The sequence below is a fragment of the Euprymna scolopes genome, chromosome 26, assembly GCF_053919585.1.
Source record: "Euprymna scolopes isolate OS-2025 chromosome 26, ASM5391958v1, whole genome shotgun sequence".
Lineage (NCBI taxonomy): Eukaryota > Metazoa > Mollusca > Cephalopoda > Sepiida > Sepiolidae > Euprymna > Euprymna scolopes.
Window position 1 is genome coordinate 90,720,538 of NC_136507.1, and position 19,348 is coordinate 90,739,885.

A 19,348-nucleotide genomic window follows, 5' to 3' on the forward strand; every position below is an offset into this window, starting at 1 on the left:
TTTTACAATTACTTTCTCGTTGCAAAACCCTTGTGTTGTCCACGAGGACCTTTCTAAGATTAGAGGGGGGACAGCTATGTTGATTTGTTAAATGCTGGTATATTGAGCTAGTACTGTTCAAATGCATCGTTAATCGACGGGACAATGTTGTTTTTGTATGTCCAATATATGCGTTTTTATTTTCGGAGTTACACTCTCCTAAAGGGCATTGAAATTTGTACACAATATTGGTTTGCTCCAACATTGTTGTCGCAAGGCGAGGAGTTATTTTTAACGATGAGCTTCTGGGTTCGATACTTCTTATAGTATATAATAAATCTAATTTTAGAATTGTTCTCTAGACGTGCTGTATATCTATGTATGATGCTTTTAATTATTTTTTCTTCCACTCTAAAATTTGGTGTCATTTGGTTTTTATAAAATATGTCTATAGGGTTAGTGTTAGAAGATTGACTAGTATTGCTGTCAAGGTTTTTAGTGGACTGTAACAATAGTTTAATTTGTTGATCAGCAATATAATTCGGAAAGTAATTATTTAAAAGAATCTGTTTGGTATTTTTAATTTCTATTAGTAGAGCTCAAGTAAAATCCAAGGAAATCATGTAATTGGAAGATGGTCCAAAATAATCCAAAAGGCCGAAATCCATGGAATAATCCACAAATATGTACAAGGAAGAGGGGAAAAAATTCCAATAATATTAATAAAAGAAAAATAAGATATGCGTTTGACACGGCTTCAGAGACATAGATATATACTAGCAGAAGTACTCGTCGTTGACTGGGTTCAAAAAACAGCCTGCAGAAAATTGACTGTGATTGATGAAAGTATGATAGGTAATGAAAAGGAGGAGGTTGTAAAGAGATAGGTTTTGATACTAGAAAATTTTACCCTAAGCAAAATATGATAAAAGTAAAGATAATTTTCGCGAAAACATATTTTTATATCAACTTTGTTTCCATTCGTCGCCAAGACTGATCAACAACATGACGTTTCCTTACAAAGAGAAAATGTGATATATATATATATATATATATATATATATATATATATATATATATATATATATATATATATATAAATATACAAGAAATAAATGTTACCATAGTCAATAAAAGTTACTTTTATGGTAGAAAGCTTCATTTGTTTGTATTTTTAAGTACTTTCTAAAAAAAAAAAATGTTTTTTAAATTCACGAACCGGTTACAAAAAAATCGAAATGGCAGCGATTTTGAAATGGAGAGCCTCGTTTTCAATTTGAAGAAGGGGCACCTGAGCATTCTGTGTTAACAATTTAAGACAGTTCCGTCAACGTAAGGAATATTTATAAACATATTTTAATGTTTTCCGTTATTTTGTGTTTGAGGAATATTCGATTATGGCATGTGTAGTTTATATAAAAATTAATTTAAAGAGGTATCGCCTAAAATTTCGTTTTAATTTCGGTTCGCTGAAATTATTTCAAGTAAAGAGCATTAAAAACTATTTAAAAAACATGAACTGAACTTTTATTGACTATGGTAACATTTATTTCTTGTATGTTAATTTTTTCGGGTAGTCGTTTGCTGGATTTTCTGCTAAACACTCTTACTAAATATTATCGACGAAATATCGAAAAACAAGAAAGAAAAACAGTTTGGAAAAATAATGAAGTTTTATCTACTTTAGTAAAATAATCCGAAACAGCAAAATGGGATATTAAAAAAGTAAACACGTTATTACTTTAGTTTTTTTAAATCAAAGAATCAATATAAATATGAATAAGAAGAAAATGGCGCCCTTTTCAAGCAGAACAGCTTCGTTTCAGTTTTACAGTATTGAACGGTGTAGTATTGCGCCGTCGGATTCAGGGTTGTACTATTGTAATGTAAAGAACAGGTAGAAAGGGTTGTAATCAACTGAATTCCTTATAGTACACTGAAAAAAAAACGCTTACACAGATATATAAATAAAAATAAAAAAGGTTATGTAAATGTTTTTAAAAAGACACGTAATCACGGAGCAGGATTTTTTCCTTCTTTTGACACGATAACAAGTAACGTTCTAATTTTTTATTTATCTATTTATCTATTTTCGAAAGATTGCCACGTGCAAGTGGAGAAGGAAAAAAAACAGAGTTATGCAAAATTTGTGTCGAGAATTGTCTAAAGTTCGCACTTTTTTTTTCTTTCATTTTAATAAGAACGTGCACTATGATGTGAATTTATTCGACACAATATGATTCAACTCAAATAAATAAACAAAAGCTAACGTGAATTAAGATTAAAATTAAGGTGGACCCTTACTCCTTTCAAAAAACCTTGTTAAACTTTGTGACATATTTCCATTCTATGGAGGTCAGGCGCGAAAGAACACCCAATGATTTTATTATACCATATTTCTTCAAACTGTAACATAATTATCAAAGTATACTTACGTAAATAGATATGAAAAGTCTATTTTAAAGTTTGTTCCATATTTCCATGGAGTACAGGCGCGGACGCAAACCCCACAATTTAATTATACCGTCCCTATTTAAGTTGAAACATACTTATCAAAGTATTCTTATGTACATCTATATCAAAAAACCCTTGTAAACCTTTTTTTTCATTTTTATTTCCATACTTTGGGGCCAGGCGTAAACGCAGACCCCACAATTTCTATGAACCACCTTTCTACCAGATCAAACATACATATTCCTGATCCTCGATACATCTTCTATCATTATATTTAATCAGTTTTTTTTAAATAGTCAACCATATAGGAGCCTATTCGTGATCACACACACACACACACACACACACACACACACACACACACACACACACACACACACACAGACGTCCAGCTTTATATTATAGATGTATATGTTTTAAGCACTGTTGATATATGGAATAGAAAATTCAAACTGTATCCCATGTATATTTTGTGGACTAACCGGACATTTAACTTTAAAAATCTGTCTGTCTGTCTGTCTCTCTCTCTCTCTCTCTCTCTCTCGCTCGCTCTCGGCAAGTTGCAATGATAAAACAGTAAACTTTCGCGTAATTAACAATAATGGCTTTATTTGGGGTTTTTAACAATTTTCCGTATTTTACGACATTAATTTCGGGCACTAAAACTAACGCATTCAATTTAATTTAATCCTAGCATGTTTTCATATATTTAAACTAATAAAATAAGACAATATTTTTTTAAAATTTTATTTTCGAAAATCGATTTTTCGCGAAAATACCAAACATGAAGCACTTTTTCGTTCAGCGTTCAAATTGTGTGTGTGTTTGTGTGTGTGTGTGTGTGTGTTTTCATTTTAAAATGTTATTTACGCTCTTTTGTTAATATTTCCACCTTTTCTCAGAAAAAAAATCCTCCTTTTCTTTTATTCAGATATAAATTTAATGTTTTTTAACGTCGGGGATCTCATTTTAATTACAGCGTTCACTTAATATTTATTTAATAAATTATTTGATTTTCTTTGTAACGAAGTTGCCATTTTTATTATACGGCGATTGTCACCAAGCTCGTGACAGCTTAGTAACCTGTTACTGTACTCGAAATTGAAAGATATAATTTAGTAGATCGTTATAATTAAAAACTGATCCCCAACATTAAATTCATTCAATAATATAATGAGAATTGATATAAAAATGTCCCTCTTAGGAAACGGGACTTCCTGTTTTAGTTTGAAATATATAAGCAACTTGCCTACATTCTATATTTTACAGAAAACAAAATGTAATACTTTATGATTTGCATAAGTATTTTTATGCAATAGTGTGAATTTAATTTATTTAGAATTATGACAATATATTGCGCTGTTAAATTATTTATAGATTATTTAAATATGTTTAATAAAAAAATGTTTTTGGCGTCGCAGTGTAAAAAACATATTATTCGGCATTACTTTCAAAGTAAAGTTACAATTTTTTACAATTGCGTAGTTTAAACACTACGATTGACTCTTACATGGATAATTGTATGTTGCTTATTCCAGAGTACGCTAAGAAGACAACCTTTACAACTACGCAGAAAGTAAAATACCTGATATTGGGAAATTACACATATAAGAAACATGCACGTCCTCTTTTTTTTACATAGGCATCACCACTTATCAAGGCCAAGAGGTCACTCAAGGATAAGGGTTAAAGAGTGTACAGTAGACATTGGACAATATAGTAATCATTAGTAATGAAAATTTGGTAAAGTTGATAACTTATATGGAACGGCTCATCAATAACTTATTTACGTTAGACTTGAACACAACCATATTGTAGTCAGCCGGAAAGCAGGAACACGGAAGACAATTCCACAGGCGTGCAGTTCTAAAAAGAAGCTTTGTTGAAGAAATCTACGTTTAGGTTTAGGCACATATAAAGAGTGGGGGGAATTATTGATAGTGTGTACAGCTAGACGAGTGTTTCTTGTGAAAGTTTGGCGAGGGGGGGGGACCATAGACTGAAGCTCAGTTGAACACCTTCCATGAAAATAACGATACATCAGAGACAAACTCGCAACATCTCTTCTGTGGGATAGAGGTTGCAAGGAAGAGAAAAGGGCATCACCTACGAGGCTACGAAGTCCATTTTGAACTCTATCAAGGCAGGACAAGTCCTTTCTAGCAGCTCCTGCCCAGATGTGGAAACAATATTCCATCCTTCGACGTACCTGGCTCTTATATAGATAGAGAATAGCATCAGCAGTGAGATATTTACCGGATCGATAGAAGGATCCGACCATTTTCCCAGCGACCTTGGCAACAGATTTGATGTACGTGTTCCATTTAAGATCAGGAGTAAAGGTCAAGCCCAGAAGCTTGTCAAAACTTGAGGCCTCCTGAAGACGAGAGCAATTCCTTTCAATTGATGCCAGATGTGGATCAGAATGTTGATGATGTAAAGAGGGAAGCTTGGTTTTAGATGCATTAAAAGTAACCAGCCACTCCTTTCCCCATTGTACCACGTGCTCAAGATCAGAGGAGAGAGAATTGGAGAGAACTTGGTCGTTTACTGTCTTAGATGTGCTACCATAAATGGTAGTGTCGTCAGCATAAATGTCTACAAATGATGTAAGGATGTGATTAATGTAGATCAGGAAAAGAGTTGGGCCCAGGATGGACCCCTGAGGGACACCGGCATTAATACTGTGAGCTTCTGATTTTTGCCCCTCAACTACTACTCTTATGAACCTCTCAGAAAGAAATGATTTAATAATTGAGAAGACATTTCCAGCTATACCATAGCTAGAGATCTTATGAAGTAAACCTTTATGCCATACCCTATCAAAGGCCTTAGATATGTCAAGAGCAATTGCTCTAGAAAGGTGGACTTCGTCGAGAGATTTGCTAATCCTATGAGATATAACTATAAGCACATCTGCTGTAGATCTAGCAGAACGGAAACCATATTGAGTGTCACTAAGAAGGTTATTTTTGTTGAGATGGTTGATTACTTCTCTATGTAACACAGATTCCAACAACTTACTCATGACGCACAGGAGACTTATTGCCCTGTACTGAGAGGGGGATGAGCGATCACCTGAATTCTTAAATACAGGGCATACTGATGAAATTTTCCAGGGAGATGGGAAACTATTCTCCTTAAGACAACGTTTAAACAGTTTTGTAAGTATGGGCGCTAGTTCAGGTTGAAGTTTTTTGAGTACTATAATTGGAATACCGTCAGAGCGAGTTGCTTTACTGGAATCAAGGTTTTTAATTAGCTTGGCAACATCACGTACAGATATACGATTTAGATATAGATTGTTTTTTCCTTTAACCACACAAAGTCACAGCAACGTGTGGTCGGGTAAACCTATATATATACACACACACACACAAACATATATATATATCTATATATATATATATATATATATATATATATATATAATAAAATAAAATAAAAATTACAATTAAATTTACCAAAAATGATCCAAGATGGTAAAACAAAAGTATATTATAAATACTAAAGAATTAATATTTATAAAATAATCTCAACCAGATGTAAAAGCTCAATAAAACAAAGTAGAAGATAGAGCTTATAATAAGAGCAAATAGTTAATAAAAAAAACGTTTAAAGACACTTTGAACAAGAATAAAAAACATATTTAATCTGGAAAATAACACACAAGGACTATCCACTTAAGTGTTTCCTTTTGAGATTAAATATGTTTTTAACTCTTTTTCAAAGTGTTTTTAACATGTTTTATTAATTGTTTGCTCTTATATATATATATATCTTTTTTATTTTTCATCTTATTAATATTGTTTTATTGTTTATTGTTTTATTAATTATTTGCTCTTATATATATATATATATATATATATATATATATATATATATATATATATATATCAGTGTAGTAAAAACTGTAAATACATAATTTAAATTTCTCACTCTTCCAGCAATCCTGAGCTCCATCGCATGCGAAGCGTACTGGAAACTAAATTGTTGGGTTAGAGGTTCGACTCTACATTCAACTACAGCAATGAATCATAGAAATAAGAAAACACATGTCTATGGATGCCAATTATATGCATATATATATATTTATTTATTTACCAGTATATACTGCTCTGACTACACATTGAGCACTCTAGTCCGGTTTTTTCACCACTGGTAAATATATATATATATATATATATATATATATATATATATATATATATATATATATATATATATATATATATATATATTACTAACTGGACGCCCGGTGTTGCCCGCTCGTCTAATACGCTGAAACATTATATTTAAATTTATGCACATCGCATATGTATTATTACAAAATCAATCCTCTATTTATTATCGTATAATATATGGAATAATTCGAAAAAATAAATAAATAAATAAAATAAATAATAATGATAATATCGTTCAGCAAATTTTATTCATGTTTGTTTACAGTATCACGTCAGCTTATATTTGGGATTGACGATCTAAAAACTAGTCTTTTTTCTCTTATAGTTAAAAAGAATAAATTTACCGGGGAATATTTTACGTTACACTGGTCGAGGTTGCACCGGTGCAACGTAAAATTCTCACTTGTGAAAATGCTTTTTATTTATAAGAGAAGATAAACTATTTTAAGGTCAGGTTTTTTCGATGTTTGATACATATCGGATGAATTTCTGTACAAAACGTATCTGAGAACACTGCCAGAAATGTAAATTACATTTTTGTGAAATTTTCAAAAAATAGGTTCAGTCGTTCTGCAATTTATAAGGAAGGAATTCACTGACACATACACACAAACTGACTTTTATATAATAGTAAAAATAGGTATATATTGAGATATAGCGATATTATAATCTTGAATACTGTATTATTTGAATTAATGATTATAATATATCTTATTATAAATGTTCCTAAATGTCTCTGTGTGTGACGCGGTTTATCTCAGCCTACAGGCAAGCCATCCAGGCAATTAAGGTACCAAAATGAAGTTTATTACCCAGCGGATGTTTTGGTGATATAAATATCCATGTTTGGTGGTTTGGAATGCAAAAGGAATGCAAAAACTGCAAAAAAAAAAAATAAACAACGTTTTACTTACTGGATATTTTTCCGGTAATCAGCGGAAGTTATTATTTCCCTTAGTAAGTTCGATCTGTGTGTGTGTGTGTGTGTGTGTGTGTGTGTGTGTGATGGAGTTTATCTCAGCTTCAGGCAACCTACCCAGGCAAGTATCGTACCAAAATAATGAAGTTTATGACCCAGCTGATGTTTTTGTGATATTTATATCCAAGTTTGATGCATGGAAATGCAAAAAAATAAAAAATAAATAAAAATTTAAAAAAAAAAACGACTTACTAACAACGTTTTATTTACTGGATATTTTTCCGGTACAAGAACTCAAGTTTGCCCAGCTGGGTAAACTTGGATTCTTGTTGCACAAAAATTTTTACGATATTAATACACGTTAATATTTTGTTTTTAATAACCAAACGCAGTCTAGTCCTGGATATTTACTTAACATATATTAACAGTTTCATAAAATAAGGTTTACTCTGTTTGCGAATTTATATTTATAAATTCTTGGCAATTAACTGATAAAAATAAATATACCTACTGAGTGAAAAGCAAAAAAAAAAAAAAAAAAAAAAATGGCGTCCATGATTGTCGCCATTTTGTTTTTCGTGGTTTTTTTCAGTTGTTTTTGCCACCGTTATCTGCCGGAGGCGTTTCATCTTTCGAGGCTTTGCCCATTGATCAAGAGCTATCTTATCATGGATGTTTATACACTTGCATTGGTCAGACGCACAAAACTACGCAGATATTGATGCGTCCACGTAGCTTAAGAGGAGGTGTTAACTGGTCAAACAGTAAATAATGTTAAAAAGTAAACTTGGAGTGCAGCGTTCGAAATCCAACTAAAGATTTTAGAAAACTATTGGATTAATCTTTATGTCCGATCCACAACTATACAAGCATGGACCACAGAAGTAATAGTGGGGCAATTTGATACGGTAATTCTTAGCTCACTGCACCATATAATAACAAACTTTCATACAGAATTTTAGCCAGAACGAACTAGTAGTTTCCGAAAAAAAATCTAGAGGACATGTGAAATGTGGTATTGAGGTTTCTTCCGATCGTGGGAAGTATCCAGGTTTTTGTCTTTCTGGTTAGCTGTAATTTATCAGAAATTCCGAATTAAATTGACGGTGGAGATGTTTTCAGACGCTCTTCTTTTAGTTGTACTGAAAAAAATATGTACGATTCAAGATTACAAGGTTTTATGTTAATTGTTATTAGGTTGTCTCTTGGATTTCTTTTACATTGTAGTATATCGTTCATAATGTTACATGATAATAATTACAATAATTTAATTCCTTAACATTTTTATGATAAGTTTAATATTTAAATCTTCAATGTGTATCATATTTCCCTTTGTCAGCTTGTATGCTAAACGTATACTCAAAAACTGCCGTATCAATCTTGCTGGAATATTATATGGTACTTTGTTGTGACAAAGTGCAGCGAACTAAATATTGTGGTATGCGTTCGATGTACAGTTAGAGATTAATAGATATTTGTCATCACAATACCACATTTACTATAGAAGTTTTCCCGGAAACTACCGGTTTTTAGTAAGAGTTTGTTAGGAATTCATACGGTTTACTTACACACTACTACTTGTACCCTAAAACATTTCTCAGAAACTACTGGTCCGATCAAGCTGAAATTTTGTATGGACCTTTGTTATTATAAGTTGCAGCGAAGTAAGTATTATTGTGTCTTTTGATCCATCGTTCGAGATTAATAGATATTAGAATTACAATTTATTCTTAAGATCTCTTTGAGTGTAAAACATTAAATAGTTCATGGAATCCTAATAGAACCAAAGATATGAGCATTTCAATATAAAATGTTGCTAGGAGTATAGATATATCCATTTGGACATTTAAAGAAGTTCGAATTTTCGGCGACAACTGATCAGAATTTATCAATTACAGAATCGTTGGAAAGCTAATGACCCGAATTGTTCGTTGGGCTATTTGATATTTGCCCTTAAACTTGTCATTATTTTTAAAACAAGATGGGGGTAACTTTCTATATTTATTTAAAGGAGAATAAGTACCCGCTTTATTGCAACCTTAGTATAAAGTCGGTGTTTTTTTTACATAAAGTAATATAGAAAAGTATCACCCACTTTTGAAAATTATAATTTATTCATATAATTGAAATTACTGGTTTCCTGGAATTTTAACTGTTGTTTTTGTTTTTAAAGGCCTCGAAACCCTATATAAGTGGTAATTTTAAAGGATATTTTCGGATTGAAAAATACTGCATTTTCATCAATATTTCAATCATAGGCATTTGTTCTCCTAGTTTTGCATCTAGCCTTGATGGAGGGGAAACTAAAACGTGCAGCAAAAGGAGACTTGATTCCAAATATTTCTCATATGATGTATCTCCCTGTCTTTGGTTTTAAATTTTACAGTGTATAAATATTATTTGATACTGGAGATATCGTACCCTATTTCCGAAAGAGAAAAAGTATTACATATGAGAAATACTGGAATCAAGTCTTCCCTTGCTCTTTTTTTAAAAAATCATTTGGAACCAAACCGGCAAGTTTTAGTCTCCCTTCCATCAAGGCGAGATATTTGGGGATATATTATTATTATTATTATTATTATTATTATTATTATTATTATTATTATTATTATCGGCTCACATGGAGCTTTCACACAAGTCAACAAACGATCTGATTGGAGACCTGTGGTGTTCTCTGGAAGTTGAGTGACAACAAGTCTCCCCAGACGTCCAGTTCTATCCTCCTCCTTCGATAGCATTTGCAAATAAATTTGCATCATCGCAACAGCCTCTTTCCATTGATTTCTAGCTAGCAGTGGCCATTGATCTATACTGGAATGTAAGTGGCACTAAGCCTCCCCAAGATTCCAGTTCTCTTCGCACTTGTTCAGCGGATGTCTGGCCAGTGCTCCCTCCTCAGTCTTTCCATCCTCCTTGACCATTCTCGGCTCTTTGGTATCACTTTTTATTGCGGGGGGGAACGGTGATGAAACAATGGAGGGATGTATGATGGAGTGTGTAGAACATGTAGTTCTGCAGTTTCGGTGTTCTTCATTCCCTGTAACGCTTCTTCGTTAATTGTCTGGTGTTATTCTCCGTATTCAAGGGTTTTTCTTAATATTTCAGCCGTTTTCCTTATCGTTAGGTGTTGTATTTTTGCGCCTACTCCTCTGATTCCATTTGCTGCCATTCTTTTTTCCAGGTTTTTTGTGATTGTTCCTAGTGCTCCTACTATTATCGGTACTATTTTGATTTTCTTCATCATCCAAATCCCTTTTAACTCTCTGTTCTGTGTATTTGCTTCGTTTCTCTTTTTCTTTCATACTCACCCTGTGATCAGCTGGAGCATTATTATTATTATTATTATTATTATTATTATTATTATTATTATTATTATTATTATTATTATTATTATTACTAACTACATTCTTAATTATATTTATCTTCTTGTAAAGCGTAGTTTTACATCTATGAGATAATTATTTTTACATCTATGAGATAATTATTTTTCGTTATTCAAATTTCTTGTTTGAATTTTTTCATGGATTAATAATAATGATGGAGAGTAGATAATACAGTGGATGTGTTATCAGCAGTTATAGTAACTCTCGCTTCTCCTTTTTTTTTTGTCCCTCAGTCCTCATTCAATGAGTGATTTTTCTGACAAAGGGTGAAGAAAAAGCTGCTTAAAGGTCGGTAGGACTTGGTGACCAGTAGTCTGAGATGTCGGAAATTTTTCTGTCTCTGTCTGTCCTTGTGGCCATGTCACTAGTAAGGGTGCTGGAGGTAAACGTTTTGTCTGGGCTGACATTATCCGCCTGATAGTCAGGGACCCGAACCTTGGATTAACCACTAAGGAGGCTGTCCTATTAGCTGACGCAAAGTACTGGGACTACTGTATTGCCATTTGGTGAGTGGATCTGGACCATGCAGTAGTCTCTGGTGGGGCCTCTCGATGCCATACTAGTGAGTAATTGTTACAGCCTTACCTTTTCGTGTGCTACAAAAAAAAAAATTCCTGTCTTTTTCTCTCTTACTTTCCCTCTCTGCACTGCTCAAACCAAGTATGCCGACCTATTCCACAAATCCCAAAACCTCAACATGAAATATCTCTAAAATAAAAACTCGATTAAACCTAGAACTCCATCTTCCAACGTAGACCTCTACTACCAGGTCTCCTTCCCCAACATCAGGGGTCTACGTTCCAACCTTCCAGAGGTTGAAACCCAATTACAGGAGACGAAACCGGACATATTATTTCTAAGTGAAACTGGAATAGGGCCGACCACTTCCCTAGATGAGTTCATAATTAACGGATACTCTAATTTAACAGCTAAATCTGACACCCAAGATCGCCATGGGCATGGAATATGTGCCTACATTAAAAATGGCTTCCCGTGTGGCAGGGATATCTCTAGAGAAGATCCTAATTTACCCTTTATGTGCTTCAGGGTTGCACTTGCTAACATCACTGCATTTATATTTGCCCTCTATCGGCCCCACAACAGCGGAGTTACTATCTTAAAGAGCATATCTGAGAAAATAGACCACATACTGTCTGCATATCCCTCGGCTAACATCCACATATGTGGTGACTTCAACGCCCATAACGTGGAATGGCTGACCCATTCAAATAAGACAGATGATGAGGGGAGGTTTTGCCATTATTTTGCCATTGCTTAGTACCTCACTCAGATTGTTCGCGAACCCACCCGTGTGCCCGATACACCCGGTCAATATACAAGCCTCCTAGACCTTTTTCTCTCAACTTCGCCTGAGCTATGTTCATGTTCCGTTCATTCTCCTCTGGGATCCTCTGACCACACCGTCGTATCATTAAAGATAAAAACGAAATGTAAGAAGCCCCCACACGTACCCCTCCACTGTACTTTATACAGATACTCTATGGCTGACTGGGATAGCTTCCGTACATTCATATCTGATTTACCTCTGCACTCCATGTTTAAAAAGGAAGTGTCCTCTATAGTATCAGATCTGACAGTATGGTTTATTGTAGGCATAGACCAATTCATACCATCTAAAAAATTCCAACAAAAACCTAACAGCCAGCCATGGTACTCCCCAGAATGTGCTGCTGCTATCGCGCACAGAAATCACTTTTTCTATAGCTACCAACGTAATAGATGCACTGAGACTAAAGCTGCTTTCAGGACTGCCAGCAACCACTGTAAAAAAGTAATAAAAAATGCAAGAGAGTTATATGCCCAGTCTGTTAAATCCAAGGTAGCTGATCAGCGGCTTGGTTCCCACCAGTTTTGGCAAATAACAAATAGGATCCTGAACAGAAGTGTGCGTTCTATCCCAACCATTATCAATGGACCAGAGGTCATCTCGTCAGCGTCAGACAAGGCCAAACTATTTGCAAAGAACTTTGCAGCTAATTCTACCCTATGCGACGAAGGCCATCAACTCCCCATATTTCCTCCTATAACACAGAACAAGCTAGGTAACATACAAATATCCGTGCATGAGGTCGCCAAGCTAATCAAGAACCTAGATTCCAGTAAAGCAACTGGCCCTGACAGCATCCCAATTATAGTGTTAAAAAAGCTTCAACCAGAACTTGCTCCCATACTTACGAAACTATTTAAGCGCTGCGTTAAGGAGAAGTGTTTTCCGACTCCCTGGAAGACCTCATCAGTTTGCCCTGTATTTAAGAATTCAGGTGATAAGTCATCTCCCTCTCAGTACAGACCAATAAGTCTCCTGTGTGTTATGAGTAAGTTGCTGGTATCCATATTAAATAGAGAAATAGTCAACCACCTCAGCAGGAATAACCTTCTTAGTGACACACAATATGGTTTCCGCTCTGCAAGATCTACCGCAGATGTGCTGACGGTTATATCCCACAGGATTTGTGAATCTCTTGACAAAGGCTTCCTTTCTAGGGCAATTGCTCTTGACATATCAAAGGCCTTCTACAAGGTATGGCATAAGGGTCTACTTCACAAGATTTCCAGCTACAGTATAACTGGAAATGTTTTCTCAATCATTAAATCATTTCTCTCCGATAGGCTCATAAGAGTAGTGGTAGATGGACAAAAATCGGAGGCCTGCAATATAAATGCTGGAGTCCCTCAGGGGCAATCCTGGGCCCAAGTCTCCTCCTGATCTACATCAATGACCTCCCTAAACACACACTAAAATCATTCGTTGACATCTATGCTGATGACACGACCATCTACGGCAACACATCAAAGGCTGTAAATGACAAAGTTCTCTCTGATTCTCTCTCCTCTGATCTCGAGCGCGTGGTTCAGTGGGGGAAGATGTGGCTAGTTACCTTTAATGCATCCAAAACCAAACTCCTATCCTTACATCATCAACGCTCTGATCCCATCTGGCATCAATTGTGATGGATGGCTCTCGTCTGGGTGAGACCCCCTGTTTTGACAAGCTTCTGGGTTTGACCTTTACTCCTGATCTGAAATGGAACACGTACATCAAGTCTGTTGCCAAGGTCGCTGGAAAGATGGTGGAATCCTTCTACCGCTCAAGAAGATATCTCACTACTGATGCAATTCTCTATCTATATAAAAGCCAAGTACGTCCAAGGATGGAATACTGTTGCCATATCTGGGCAGGAGCTGCTAAAAACAGCCTATCCTGCCTTGAAAGAGTACAAAATAGACTTCGTGGCTTAGTGGGGGATTCCCTTTTCTCTACCCTGCAACCTCTCTCCCACAGAAGAGATGTTGCTTGCCTATCCTTGTTTTATCGTTATTTCCTGGCAGGTGCTCGTCTGAACTCCAATCCCTTGTCCCCCCTCGCCAATCTTGCACGAAAAACACCCGTCTAGCTGAATCCACTGTGAAAATTTCCCCCCACTCTATATCTGTGCCTAAATCAAAACGTGGATTCCATGAACAAAGCTTCTTTCTTAGAACTGCACGCCTGTGGAACTCTGTTCCGTCTGCCTGCTTCCCACCGGACTACAACTTGGATGTGTTCAAGTCCACCGTTAACAAATTCCTAATGAAACGACCCCTTAAGTAAACACTTCATCAAATCTCCACACTAACGTAATGTACTTGCAATAACCCTTATCCCTGAGTGTCTTCCGGGCCTTGATAAGTGGTGATCACTGTGTAAAAAAATAAATATTGAAATGTATTCAATTCATTTTTCATCACCGATATTTTCCTATTTGCCGCTCACTTACTTTCTCTCTTTATATAACTCTCTATCTTTCTCTCTCTCTCTCTCTCTCTCTCTCTCTCTCTCTATATATATATATATATATATATATATATATATATATGTGTGTGTGTGTGTGTGTGTATATATATAAAGAAAAAATAGGGAAATAATAAGTATAATATAATAATAAAGTTATATTAGAACTTTATTACGTTATCATATCATATCGATAAGTAATAAGGGCGTAATAAAAATTGAAAGGAAACCCTTTTTATGCCGTGGCATTTAAAATCTAGGTGCTTCTCATCAAAAGATGAGAAGAAAAACAGCATTCTACAAAAATAAATGAAAGGAAGAAACCACCGATTATATATATATATATATATATATATATATATATATATATATATATATATTCTTGGTTAGAAATATAAAAAAGTTCAAGGGGAGAAGAAATGTAATGGTGGGGGGCTGATATCATCAGACATAATTTCAAAGGTGAACGAAGAGCAGTATTGACTAGGGCAAGGAAAATGCGGAAAAGTATCCAATTTGTTCAAGTTAAAATTATATACACACACACACACACACACACATATATATATATATATATATATATATAATTATGAAATATCTACAGAAACTAGTGTTTCATCATTTCGAGAATCATCAGTGCAGGGTGTCATGATTAACACCGGTCGATAGATTTGAACCCGGCACCGAAGTCATCTCTGAGTATATTAACAGGGACCAAATTCAGTCGGTCACCATTAACCGCGACAAATATTGTTGAAATTTAAACATTTATTTTTAAATGTTTTTAACGTCTGTCAGAGTGATCTAATCATTATATGATGATCTGTGCATGCCAGCTAAATTGACCGACTTTATTTCATCTGAAAGTGATCAATGATAAAACGCAATTCTTTAATACCTACAGACACTAGTGTGTCATCCTTATATATATACAGAGAGAGAGAGAGAGAGAGAGAGAGAGAGAGAGAGAGAGAGAGAGAGAGAGAGAGAGAATGACAGACAGACAGACAGACAGAGAGATGGGACGATTCCAGTATTTTCCCGATTCCGATACAATTACCGATTCTGTGTTAAATTTCCGATTCCGATACCATTATCGATTTCGATTTCCATTCTTTATAAATCTCTAAATATTTAACTATATATTTGTTATTTTCTGTAAAAAAAAAAAAAAAAAAAAAAAAAGCACATGTTAAATATGCAGGTATTTTCCTAAACGTAAAATTACACTTGTGGAGGATGATCTACAGATTTAACTTTACTGGTATTTTAAAATGAATATTTATTATTGTATCATTATTACCAGCAATGGAAGATTTTGCTTTAAGCAAATTAAATTTAAAAAATGGCAATTAAAAAAATTGTTTCGGCATCGGAAAATAGGCGCCAATTTCTTTTTCGATGACGATACTGATTCCGATATACCCAAATTTGTCGATTTTTCCGATTTTCGATTCCGATTAATCGTCCCAACACTAGTGATATATATATATATATATATATATATATATATATATATATATATATATATATATATAACAAGTGGTATGTACAGTTGTATGTCTTTTTATATGTGGGTATGTTTGTGCCATTTTCCAAGGATTGTGTATTGGTTCATAAATGTCACCATGTCACCCAACAAGTCTTCGTTATCGAATAGTGTATCCTGCCGAAATAATCCCCACGAAATCAAAATTCCCAAATTACGAAATTTCCAAATATTGAATAAATAAGAACGAGAATGGATGCTGACTCGTGTGAAACTGGCCGAATGACAACTTCTCACCCATCTTGAATTACGCGACCGCCATATGTGTAAGCAACGAGAAGAAATATTGAATGAATTTCAATTAGAACTTAAGAATAAAAGCGAACAATTCGGCAATTGTCTCTCCCTTATTTTATTCTGGTTCCGTTTGAATTCTTCCTTTTTACATAGCGACTTACACACCCGCCCTCACACACGTCTACAAGTGCCACATTCACCAGCATACGCTCATACGCATTCGCATTCAATAATCTATTAAAGTTTAATCTATTAAAAAAATATTAGCCGTTTTCAATTCGAGTTTTTACTATTACGAACGTCTATCTCCACTCAAACACACATATACATTTAATTAAATATCCCGACAAATAAAATACATACTACCTACACATGTAGATATGGAAAGACACCAACGCATACTAGACACTGCTTTCTTGGCCTTCGGGCCAAGATCAAAGTGTAGCATCTATTCCGGCAGATACTGCACTTAAGATAATTTGTACTAGTCAATGGAGGGGAAACCCTCTATACTGGGACAATTATTATTTTTGGTAACCAGAGTGACCCCTTTTAGGGGAGCTGGTTTTTACCTCACATTAAAAACGGCCTTGTGCCTAATTTGCTCAGTGGGGGAGCAAATAAATACCATCTATTCCGGCAGATGCTGCACTTAAGATAATTTGTACCAGTCAATGGAGGGGAAACCCTCTATACTGGGACAATTATTATTTTTGGTAACCAGAGTGCCCCCTTTTAGGGGAGCTGGTTTTTACCTCACATTAAAAACGGCGTTGTGCCTAATTTGCTCAGTGGGGGAGCAAATAAATACCATCTGTTCTTCAGATGCTGCAAGCTATGACTAGCTATGACTAGCTCTGACTAGCAAAGACCAGATGTGGGGGCAACCCCACATGCCTGACCATTAACCAGCTCCCATTTCCCACCTCTCGGGAGCTGGTCCCCTTTTTCCCTTCCCCCTCCCTTCACTCCTCACATTAAAAACCGGCCTTGTGCCTAATTTGCTCAGTGGGGGAGCAAATAAATACCATCTGTTCCGGCAGATGCCGCACTTAAGATAATTTGTACCAGTCAATGGAGGGGAAACCCTCTATACTGGGACAATTATTATTTTTGGTAACCAGAGTGCCCCCTTTTTGCCTACTTTTAGGGGAGCTGGTTTTTACCTCACATTAAAAACGGCCTTGTGCCTAATTTGCTCAGTGGGGGAGCAAATAAATACCATCTGTTCCGGCAGATACTGCAAGCTATGACTAGCAAGGACCAGATGTGGGGGCAGCCCCACATGTCTGACCTTTAACCAGCTCCCATTTCCCACCTCTCGGGAGCTGGTCCCCTTTTTCCCTTCCCCCCTCCCTTCACTCCTCACATTAAAAATCGGCCTTGTGCCTAATTTGCTCGGTGGGGGAGCAAATAAATACCATCTGTTCCGGCAGATACTGCAAGCAAAGACCATATGTGGGGGCAACTCCACATATAAGACCTTGGTCAATGTAGGGGCAACCCTTCATACCAATTGTCACTATCCAGCTCCCCTACTCCCCGGGGAGTTGGTCCCCATTTCCCCTTCACTCCTCACTTTAAAAATCTGCCTTGTGCCTAATTTGCTCAGTGGGGGAGCAAATAAATACCATCTGTTCCGGCAGATACTGCAAGCTATGACTAGCTATGACTAGCAAAGACAAGATGTGGGGGCAACCCCACATGCCTGACCATTAACCAGCTCCCATTTCCCACCTCTCGGGAGCTGGTCCCCCCTTTTCCCTTCCCCCTCCCTTCACTCCTCACATTAAAAATCGGCCTTGTGCCTAATTTGCTCGGTGGGGGAGCAAATAAATACCATCTGTTCCGGCAGATACTGCACTTAAGATAATTTGTACCAGTCAATGGAGGGGAAACCCTCTATACTGGGACAATTATTATTTTTGGTAACCAGAGTGCCCCTTTTTTGCCTACTTTTAGGGGAGCTGGTTTTTACCTCACATTAAAAACGGCCTTGTGCCTAATTTGCTCAGTGGGGGAGCAAATAAATACCATCTGTTCCGGCAGATGCTGCAAGCTATGACTAGTCCAGACCAGATGTGGGGGCAACCCCACATGCCTGACCATTAACCAGCTCCCATTTCCCACCTCTCGGGAGCTGGTCCCCTTTTTCCCTTCCCCCTCCCTTCACTCCTCACATTAAAAATCGGCCTTGTGCCTAATTTGCTCAGTGGGGGAGCAAATAAATACCATCAAAGTGTAGTATCTGTCCGGTAGATACACCCCTTCGGGGGCCAGGCGGTCAAGATCAAAGTGTAGTATCTGTTCCGGCAGATACTGCAAGCAAAGACCATATGTGGGGGCAACTCCACATATAAGACCTTGGTCAATGTAGGGGCAACCCTTCATACCAATTGTCACTATCCAGCTCCCCTACTCCCCGGGGAGTTGGTCCCCATTTCCCCTTCACTCCTCACTTTAAAAATCGGCCTTGTGTCTAATTTGCTCAGTGGGGGAGCAAATAAATACCATCTGTTCCGGCAGATACTGCAAGCTATGACTAGCTATGACTAGCAAAGACAAGATGTGGGGGCAACCCCACATGCCTGACCATTAACCAGCTCCCATTTCCCACCTCTCGGGAGCTGGTCCCCCCTTTTTCCCTTCCCCCTCCCTTCACTCCTCACATTAAAAATCGGCCTTGTGCCTAATTTGCTCGGTGGGGGAGCAAATAAATACCATTTGTTCCGGCAGATACTGCACTTAAGATAATTTGTACCAGTCAATGGAGGGGAAACCCTCTATACTGGGACAATTATTATTTTTGGTAACCAGAGTGCCCCCTTTTTGCCTACTTTTAGGGGA

The 19,348-nt window shown here is 36.2% G+C and overlaps 1 long non-coding RNA gene across 1 annotated transcript in view; it reads right to left on the reverse strand.

Moving 5' to 3' along the window:
* The window catches only part of LOC145248257 (uncharacterized), a 104,919-nt gene that overhangs the window by 48,124 nt on the left and 37,447 nt on the right, over positions 1-19,348 (reverse strand). The gene's annotated exons all lie outside the window — the stretch shown is intronic.